Below are 11,608 nucleotides of genomic sequence, written 5' to 3' on the forward strand. Positions count from 1 at the left end.
CATTTTAGCATTACTACATTTTTGGAGTACACATTATATTTTACAATGATGATAGCTTCAGTATTTCAAACTTTGTCTCAAAAGTACAAGTGAATGAATTAAATGTACTTTAATAAAGCTACATTTTTATATTCACTGAACTTTCATGACAAATTATGAGTGATGTAACCAAAAAATATATATATGTCACATTCGGGCAGCTTGGTGGCGTAGTAAATAGCACGCCTGAAAGTTAAAGGGACCCGAGTTCAAATCCACCTCGCTCTGCCTTCCTGTATGGAGTTTGCATTTTGTTCCCGAGCCTGCATCTGTTCTCCCTGAGCACTTTGGCTTCCTCCCAGACCCAAAAAACATGCATGGCAGGGCTATTGGACATATTAAATTGTCCTTAAGTGTGATTGTATGCGTGAATGATTGTTCATCTCTGTGTGCCCTGCAATTGGCTGGCAACCAGTTCAGGGTGTCTCCAGCCTACTGCCCGAAGCTAGATGAGATAGGCACCAACAAGCCTGTGACCCCTATGGAAATGGATGGACGGATGGATATTTGACATTCTACAGGTAGCATGACACTGAAATAGTAACTGTGGGTATACAGTATTCGGGACTTACTTTGAATGTGACTCCATGTAACTTAATGTCATCTCTGAAAATCATCCTCTGATATACAGTATGTCACATAAAGGTGCTATTTTGATCCAATCTTAGATTTGAGCATGTAAAATTTAACATAGGAGGTAATGGTTATGTTGGCATATCTACTGTCTCTTGGCATAATTAACTCCATATAGGCTACCATATGCAAAAGTTGGCACCATTAATGTAAATATCCTCACCGCCAGGAAGTCTTAATTTCCCAAGATACTACAGTGAAAAAAACAAAAACAAAACAAAAACAAACACATAATCAATCATAGCAATCCAGCCGCAGCACCGCTGTTTTGAGTTGCTTTATTGTCTGCGGGAGCACTCTCTCGAGAACACCCTGTGAGCCGATTATGTAACACGGTCTCAGTTGGATTTGATACAATTCATAATCGCAGCCATGGCATTTCCTAACATGCCTAAATGCCATCCTAATTATATTGGAGAGAGTCTCCAATAGTTTAAATAGAACATCAAGTGTATTCCATGTGTTGATGTTATTGGATTTCTGGTCCACAAAGTAAGTGGTATTGGTCTTCTTCAGGAATTAATTAACCAACCTGAATAATTAAGTGTCTAAAGTTATATACAGTTCAACAACAGCAAGAACTGATTGAGTGATTAATACATCCGGCCCTGATAGATCTTAGCTTCTACGTTTAAAGGGCCCCTAACATCGGAATCAAACTTTTTGGAACATTTAACAATGTTACAATATTACTGTAATTACTTACCCTTTCTCTCTCAATTCTCAGAAATGGGTCAAGGAAGGAAAACGAAGTGTCCTTCCTTGACCCACGACCCTTCCGGGGTCGTTTTCCTTCCTTAATCCATTTCTGAGAATTGAGAGAGAAAGAAACTGATTATTCTGCTCTCTCATTACCGGCCCGATCCAAGCAGATAAAAAGGACTGACAAGAGACACAAAGACGTCAGAACGGGGAAAGCCCTTGTGTTGCCTCTTCACTGCCTCCATATGCTCGTGCAAACTAAGTACACGCCCACATTATCCAAGCAGCCATGTCTCAATCTCTTTCTTTCATTTGCATTCATATTGTCAAAGTGATATAAATGCATGTTTGGTGGCAAGGTTTTTGTGAAGTTTTTTTGGTCTCCCAAAGCTGGAACCTCTCGCCGGAGATGGTTGAAATTTGTTTTTGGATCGCACGTTCGGACAACCAGCAGGCGTTTGTGATCGTCATTTCATGGAGGACTGCATGGCGAATCAAGTCACGTCAAGTCAAGTCAAATATATTTATATAGCCCTTAATCACAACAGAGCCTGTGAGGGCTTCACAAGTGAAAGAATCACAGAGAACATCACAAATTCACAATGACATCCCCTGAACGAAGCTCCCAGAAGGGCAAGGAAAACTCAAAATCCTATTTAGGGAAAAAAAAATATGAAAAGTGACAGCGTTTAGGAGGAGCCCCCTTTGAGGCGCAACACGCTGCAATGGATGCCAAGTGCTAAAATAACACATTGTAGCATATTAAGCAATAAGTGGCCATTATAAAGATAACATCATGAAGAGAGACACCTTCGGGTAAGGCTATTCTCACTGTCAGCCCTAGTCGGTCCATCTCCACAGTAGTCCCTCGATGGAGGTGTCCCACCTCAGAACTCGCTCCGCGTGGCAGCTTTCAGGTAGCAGGTGAAATATGTCGAAATTAACCCTGTGCAATGGATGAATCTGTGCTGTATAAAGCCTACTACTTGATAAGCCATTTTTTCTTCAACTACTTACTTCTTACATTCATGTGAAGTATGTAGTTTCTTGCTATTGTAATATCACATTTGTGCACGTAGGTTCACGAAGGGGGGCGCAGTCGACACATCGTGAAAGGTGCAATCAACAATATGTTTCACCTTCTGGTTATAACGGCCGCTTCTAAAAAAAACCTCACATTTCATAAGAAATTAAAATTCATTTTGCTAATGGTAAGATTTCGTAACTTATAAGCGTACAGTATATTGTGGAAAGTTTACATTACCATGATGGGGCTCTTTAAATAGTTTCTGTGGCCCTCCTGTTTGATTTGCATATGTGATGTGCATATTAATATCAAAACAAACACACTTCAATACCAGAACTTTACGTTGTTGAGTGGTGATATAAAGGAGAGGACATCATAAAAAGAAACAGGTGGAAAGTAATTCAACTTTTGCGTTTTTTTTCTCAATGAGACGAGGTCGGTAGAAAGTGCTTTTTGTCTGCATGGGTAATGATAATGGTGTAGCGCAGCAATACACCGCACTTCTCAGCTACTCAATCTTCTATCCAATGGCAGCATGTGAAAGAGTGCAGTGAGATTTAATAGATGTGATTTGCTTTTGCTATTGCAATTTCAAAGAATGTGCTCAATTTTTCTCCAAATGGCATCCCAGTAGTCTGAAATAGTCCGTACACTTCAAAGTCTTTCCACCAGAAATATGTTAAGACCTGCCTTGCATATATTCCATGATCTATTGGCATCAATTTGAGTGTAAATGCTTGTTTCCCGACGTATGCCGTGCCTGGTGACAAGTTAGCCCCGCCTCTCAACTGGGACACTCAGCTCCGGCTCACCCAACCTTCACAGTCAATGTAAGATTCCTCTATCAAATGAATATGAAGCTCCTGACTGGATATCTTATGGATTAAGAGGCCAAATGAGGTTTTGCGGTCAAAAGGTAGACTGGATATTCTCTGTCATACACGATAGAAACACTAGGCGGAATGAGATCATTTGTTTGTTTTTGCTTCTTTTCAAAAGCAGGGATTAACCTCCATTGGTTGTAATTAGATGGAGCGCAATGGATTTTCGCACCCGTACTTATTTTTCATTTAGTGCCTCATTCATTCTAATTCCTATCCAGACACATGACAACGTACGCAAGCTCGTCAGGGCCTACAATTATTGCAGAAATAGTCGATGATTAAGGGTTAGGGTGCATTGAATGGATTTTTATCTGCTATGCTGTCATATGCTAAATGTATCTAGCGATGAAAGGACTGTGGAACTTTGATACTTACCGCCCACAAAGCTAATTTAGTAGGTAACAGCTAAAAATAGAAAAATGTTTCCTGCCTGATATAAATGATTTTTGGGGTGATTTTTCACGATGGTGCGCAACATATCGATTGCACTGTACTGAGCATTTCTCAGATCAAAATGTCTTTTCTATCTTTTTTTATATTGATGTTAAACAATATTCAAATCAAAAAATGGGCATCAGAAGCAGTGATGGGAAGTAACCAAGTACAAATAGTTCATTACTGTACTTAATTCAAATTAGGAATTTAGAAGTATGTGTTTTCTGACAACATTTTACTTTTGCTCTCTACATTTAAAACACAAATATCATACTTTCTACTCGCTACATTTTTTCAAAAAAAGGGCTCGTTAATTTCCTTTCACCATTGTTGCGCAAATGACGTAAACCACGCTTGACCAATCAGCATGGCTGCCACTACATTTCAAAAACGCAGGTAAGTCACACGACCGTCAGTGCCACATAACCAGTAGAGCAGGTACTGGTACTGGTGGGTAGCGTAGAGGCTAGTGTCGAATTAAACACGGACACTGCCAAAGAAGCAGAGGCTCAGGAGCCTCAGCCCGCAGCCGCTCACCCTCACCCATTGCTATACCTGAAGGATTTTTTTGCGTTCACTGGGAAAAAAAAAAGTCATGGCAGATGGTATACTTTACTGTGCTCGCCAAAACGTCAAGAGGGGCTTGTATAGTTTTCCACAAACTCTCCATCGAATCTCAGAAAGGTAAGTTAGCGAAGACAACGCCATTAACGCTTGGGTACGTTCACAGCTAATGTCAGGTAGATAGGCTTGAAATGATTATGGCTTGCTAATGTTGTTAGCTAACGTTTTTTTTTTTTTTTTTTTTAAAGGTCTGTATTCTCATTGGTTTTACCAAGGTGTGGAAATCCATATAGTAAGGGTAGCCCATACTAAGCCAAATTACAGGGATTTTTCTAGCATAATTTTATCGCTATACGTAATAATCTGTGCCAGGGTGCCTTTAACTTGCACATATTACCATGAAAATCACTGAGTTGATTACTCAGATCATTAGTATAGTATAAGTATTATTGACAACTTCCTCACATCCCCAAGGAAGAAATATATACTCGCTCTTGCTTTTCTGTGTGGAGTTTGCACGTTTTACCTGAGCTGGTGTGGGTTCTCTCCAGGAACTTTGGCTTCCTCCCGACAATCCAAAAACATGCATAGCAGGTGTATTGGACACCCCCGCCTACTGCCCGTGGACAACTGGGACAGGTACCAGCAAGCCAGCAACCCTAGTGAGGATAAGCGGCTCAATATTTTTTACCTAAAATCTTCATGTGTCTGGGGTAAACTGACTTTCCTCAATATTTGAATTCATCAAATGACATAAATTGAATGGAATGTAGCCCGCCAAGCAAGAGTCCTGAATTATGAACAAGGAACCAGCACAAATTAAAAAAAATAAAATAAATTCTACCCTTTTTCTTTTATATGTCTAAAAGTGAGTTCCCCAAACCACAACAAGTATTCTCTTAAACAATACTTTAATCTCTAGAAACACTCAATTAACTGTCACATACGAATGAGTTCCCGTTTTCCTTTGTTTTGGGAAGATCACATGAGAGAGCCTGATTTCAAAATGAACAGCCAACGACACACAATGCGGATGCGTCTGCCTGATTGTCTATCTTTATGTACGGACTCTGTCACGGATGAAAAAGTCGTTTGAGATTTGAAAAATTCTCCTGACTGCACCAATCCGAAATAAGCACATTGCACAACTTGATCGACTATCTTTTCAAATCGCAACTCAGTGCCAGAGAAAACAAGGCACCAACTATCAAAATCCAATGGAGACAAAATCCCCAACAGGGAGGATTATCCCTTTAACAAATGAGGAGAGAGAAGAAAAACAACTAATGTGTTGAGGGAAAGAGAGAGAAATCTTTATGGGCGTAACAAGATACAAACAAGCTGATAATCCTCCTTTAACGAGATGAGTGATCATGGCATTTGTCAGCGACTTTAAGCTTCACAATCAATGATGCTGATTTAGGCGGCAATGAGCTCTTTAGCAAAAAGTCTTCATTTGTCTACCACACGCCTTGCCGCAAGCTTGGACCATCACAGAGGGATGAGGGCAGTGTGCTTCCCATGAGGAGGGATACGTGAAGGTGGGAGGGAGGGTGATGCACGGTCAGCTCAGTCAGGTGGAACCCAAAAGGGAGGAAAAAGCTCAACCAGTGCCTTGGCCTTCTGTCAGCTAAATGTCACCTTGTTGTTTTACAAGCCGGACCTGTTGCCATTTCCAACGCACCTCTGACACTTTATCCATCGCTTTATTCTTCGACAAGCCCCATGAGTGAAAATGGCCCAGGATTGCAACGTGGATGCCAGTGAACTGCAAACCTTCCCGGATGAAGGACAATGAATATTAATAATAACCATCATAATATATTATTATGTTAAATTACTAGAGATAATATTTTTCCGTCGTGGGGCCCTAGGCCGAAAAATATTGTCTCTAGAAATGAGAAAATTTTCAAAATACAAAAGGCGGCATTTATGGCATGTAATATGAGATACGAGACACCAACATTTGCACTGATATGACCGTAATATAGTACGTTATCACAACCCGTGATGTCTACTGTATTTGTTACAGTTTGTGATGCATTTTATTATTTGTTAATATGCTGGCTTGCCTACAAACAAGACAATAGTTTTTTTTTTGCATTGTTTATTGTGGTCTAGTGTTTTTAGCACTTTAGCAATTACACCACACAGAAAGCACTTCGCATGACCCCAAACTAAACTTAAGTAAGCTTACATGCTAAAAATAATGCAAACAAATAAGTATTATTGCTCCTGTGAACTTGTAAATGATTCCCTGGTTACTGGAAGTATAAAAGTAAAAATATACAAATTAAATATCCTAAAAAAAAGTATCTCTCTTTACTCACCACCAGCACCATCTCAAGGCAAACAAGTGAAATGTATTCATATTGTCAACTGCTACAATTAATATGATTAATTTAGAGGGTTTAGTAGGGGTTTTTTTTGTCTTATTTTCTTTTGTTTTCTTTACATTGTGGCAGGCATTAGGACCATGTCTCTCACCCAGTGGGCATGTTGCAATGAACCTTTGATGCTTTGAACCTGTTTGGCTTTGTCTTTGCTGTTTTGGACAGTGTTGTATCAGTTTTGTGATGGCATGCGAAGAGTAAAGATCTACACTAGCACAGCAACGTTTGGTTTCTTCGTCTTGCCACAACATAATATATTTTGAATACAATGAACTAATGTAATTCTAATATGTATTTGTTACTGTTTTTGATGCATTTTTATAATTTATTAATATTGATTTAAAGGGTTTAGGAGCATTTTGGGGGTCTTTGAATGTATTTGGCTATTAACATGTAAAAAGCGGCTCTACTTATGAAAGAATATCAAATGAAAAATATCAGTAAAAACAATATTTCAAGCCATCTTTCTCCATTTAAATAGAGGTGCGATTAATTTGTTTCAACTTGGTTTTGTTTAATCTAGGCATATCCCAACAAAACATGTCATGTTTTTAAATATCTATAATATGGCACTTCATGTCAGAAATAAATATAATGCAAATAATCATCAATTCTTGCCACATTTTTTGTTTGAAGTTGATCCCATGCTTGTTATAATAATATAAGTCATCTTTGAAATGAATAAAGAACATTTACAGTAATTATTTATTCGTATGTATTTTGTTGCTTCACTGTTTGTGTTCAAATATACAATACTGAAACGATTGGAACACCTCGACGCTGACGCTATTCTTTCGTCTGTCAACAAAAGTTTTGCGCTGTTTGTCAGCAAGAGCCAAAATAGACTTTACTGAGGCAATGTTAGATTGGTTTGGGTTAAAAATAAAAGTCTTGCTGGCGGGTTTTCCAAAGGATAATATAAATTTGTACATATTTAACACTGACTACTTCAAACAAGTTTTACCCCAAAGTTTCCAAAATGTCCCTGACATTAGTACTCAAAAATGAGTACTTTCTTGTCACACTTTTTGCCGTACTTCATGAAGAATTGATTTTGAGTGCCCTGGATTTAAGTTTTTTCAACTTTTCTGCCTCCAAACCTGCCTGTTCATAGCACAGTGTGAAATAACAATAGATGTATTATTGAGACAAGAAAATCCTGACAAAAATCCTCCTCTGCCTGTGGTAATATGAGTGATTGTCCCGGGAGATTTAGAGCAACTGTGAGCACAGTCTGGACGTCCTGATAAAATTGCCCGGCTTGCTCATAATTCCACAATATTCTCTCTAGTGTTATTGTCTGATGTGGAGAATGTAGGTCACGAGAAGGCTGTTGACGTTCTTATGAAAGGTAGATTTACACTGCCCCCAGCCTGTCGCAGCTCCTGCCTCACTGAGAAGGCTTGGAGTTCACGCTTATCCCTTGACAATAGACTCATAGAAGTTTCTTGATCATTTACCTTGTGCAACGTACTTGTCTTGCAGGTGAGCATGGGCACAGAAACACACTTGACACAAAGGTAATCATTTCATTCAGTCTCATTCATAAGATAGAACATGTTCTGTGCTTCCATCAATTTGCCTTTTCTAACCATCGGAAGAAGGAAGGAGATTGATTAAGCTGGAGATATAGGATGTACTATTTTTCAAACACTTCCCAATAGGGGTGTAATAAAATCCAATTTGGATCGGAAAATTGGTTTTGGTTGAAACTGTGTGAGTGTATTGAACCAAACAGAGTTGACATATTCAATTCTTGAAGCAATCAATCACTCAAATTGTATTTGATTGGATAGATGCACACAACTATATATATATATATATATATATATATATATATATATATATATATATATATATATACATACACACACCATAAGACTTTGTGCAATTATCATGTTATCATCAAAAGGGTTTTAATACAAACTTTATAATATACAGCTCCTACATTTTTTTTTTTTTTTACAGCATAGTGCATGTGGTCATCATGTGGGTGGATAATGTACTGTAAATCAACAAAATGATCATACCAAATCTTAAGCTTTGAGAGGAATGGAGAAATATCTCCATGCAATGTCTCTAAAATTATTTCAAGCCGATGTCCCAGAACAATAACGATATAAAACTACTGATTAGAAATCAGCGATGCATTCAGGCAGCCACAGCACTTCTCCAAACCTGCTTCCTCGAACCACGAATCACTGACCACATCTCACTTTATCTGGAGGGCTCTAATAAAATGGCCATTCAATGTGAAAGCCAAGCTCCACCATCCAATAGCTAGAGCCGCCCAAATGTCAATGGCTAATTACTAATGGCTGCCTTAGCGTGGTTCCCAAGGTCGCAACTAATTGGCTATTTAGAGCCTAGGAAATGGTAGTGCCCCGAGGCCAGTCACCCCTGGATACCTGTGAATGAATGCTGTTCCTTTCCAGAATAGGAGGCCAAGGTGGATGAATCAGTCAAGTGCAAGAAAACGAAGGTAATGGCTTTGAAGATTACAACATAAGCGCGATATATCTTTCAAGCTTACAGCACAAACCTAATGACCCATTAAAACTAGCAAAATAAATAAATAAAAGGTTAATGGAGATTGGGTTTCTAAAAGTTGAGTTAAATCAGCATGGTATTAATTGCAAAGTTCACGCCTTTAATTTGAAGGGAGCTCTAAAGCCATAAGAGGATTTGCGGAGACGGTATCTCGGGCAAACAGAGTTGGGGGGGAGGGGGGGGTGGCCTGGGGCTGGAGGTTAGCATGGAAGATGTTTTCTCTTAATGCACCACCTAATTCTAAACTACAAGGATAATGCAAACCTAATCACATTGCACCATGCTGTAGCGCCAAAAGAAATAGCCTGTGATCAGACGAAAGTCGCTGCTCAAGGAGCTTATTTTGCTATATGCTGAATACTGTCGGGTATCCGAAGCCACAGACATGTTATAATACTAGATGTGATAGCAAGTAGTTGCATGTGATGTAATCAGTTCTTGCTCTGTGGTGAGGATTATGGATTAACAGTTGTCAAGTTCTGCATTCAACTGCAGAAATGAGCAAAGCTTAGCTCAACAGCAAACTGTGTTTTTAATTTTGCTATAAATTAAAAACTTCAGTCAGTATTTATGTTGTGGTGATTTGTCCTCACCGCATGATAAAGACCACGTGAAAAAACAGTCTTGACATACTCAATTTACATCAAACTATTTAAAGATACGTACGTACATATACGTTTCTACTATTTTCTTAGTGAAATGTGCACACTCATGGACAACCACAAGGCGCTCTAAAGCATCCACATGAGAGGATTCTCTGAAGGGAATTTGTCTTTTTGGGTAGTTGGTCATAATTGGTGAGGTAGCTAAATGTATATCACAATTACACTGAATAACTGCTGACTTGGATTGGACATCGTTTGATCATTTAGGTTCTTCCATTTGAACCTGGATCCAAACGATTCTCCTGGCCGACTGAGAAGAGCGGCAAGTGGGGACTAGCTCTGCTGGCGTGGGTGGTTGCATGGCAGAGAGGGGCTGCGAATGCACAGTGTTCCTTCGGCCATGTTTCTTCCCCCTGGCTAGCTACAAAATATAAATTAGCCCCAACCGGAATTATACTGTGGTCCTCTGTGCCCAGACCTGCCGATTAAATGAAAATAGGCGCTCAACTTTCTTTAAAATTGAGTAGTTTGAACTCATTCCATTTCATTAGTGAACAACAGTTTACCGCTATATCTTTATAAATGAAGACAACATATTTCTCAGGCGAGGTACACACATAATGACCAAACTGTTTTCGTCCAAATTTTGCCAGTTCCCGCCCGAGGATGACAAACGTCATGTAAGAATATTTTTACGTGTGGCTGGGAAGTGTGTCAATAGTGGAATTGTCCTGATAAAGGGTCCAAAAGCAGTCGGGGTTGACAATCTTAAAATATGACCATGTTCGGTATTGATGATATCTATTTGTGTTGGGGATGCTCTAGTATCCTGAGCGAGTTGACTGTGATGTGCCAAACAAAGAAGCTCTGTGAGTGATGAATGAGGAACTGCGGGTATATAAGACCGCTATTGTGTTTTTTAATTAAAGTTAAAGCATCCAAAACATATGGGCATAAAACGGTCATTATATGCTCAGGCATATAGCAATATTCTACTCGACTTCATAAATTGCTTGTTGTGCAGCACTGGAGAGCAGCCTTCTTTGGACACTAGAATGCTAATACATGCTTGATAGCGGCCCTCGAGGACTGGAATTTGACACCTGTAGTCTAAAATCTTGAACAGTATCTTATTTCAATCCACAGGGATGGACTATCCTAACGCACCTCCAAAGGCAAAGAGATACCAACTATGTATTTTATTCAACAATGAGAAACATAGTCCAAATATCAATTAAGGAAAACATGTTTTCTGTAGTCTGTGTTTGACACCTATGTAGAAAAATTGAAATAAACCTGTCCGTCCATCCATCTGTCCAACCATCCATCCAAAGGGAAGTGGTAGTTCAACCTTTGTTCTCCAACCAGTCGATAGTACTGCCAAAATGCTATGGAGTTTAGTATCCAAGAATTAGTATCTAGCAATTCAGAATTTTACCTCCAACTGATGCATATTGAACAGCAATGTTTCATTCTGTAGGCTCACACATGAACAGAAATCATCGATAGCCCACATCGAAAATTTGCTATAGGCCTTTGCCATACAGCATGACAGCGAGGGATTGGATTTAAGGTAGGGTCAGCGCCGATAAGAACTTTCTGGACTTATACCGGGAGCGATTATAAATTATCTAATCGTGCTGAACTGCATGTGACAAAGAATCTTAAGGATCAGAAGGGCATAGACTATTTCCATCCACACGAACTTTTCACTCTCCAGTGAGGAAGTTTTGAGAGTGCTAAACTCAGAAAGTCCCACACATCCACATGTATGCA

Source organism: Hippichthys cyanospilos, chromosome 1 (assembly GCF_059441005.1).
Source record: "Hippichthys cyanospilos isolate Australia breed blue-spotted pipefish chromosome 1, RoL_Hcya_1.0, whole genome shotgun sequence".
NCBI lineage: Eukaryota > Metazoa > Chordata > Actinopteri > Syngnathiformes > Syngnathidae > Hippichthys > Hippichthys cyanospilos.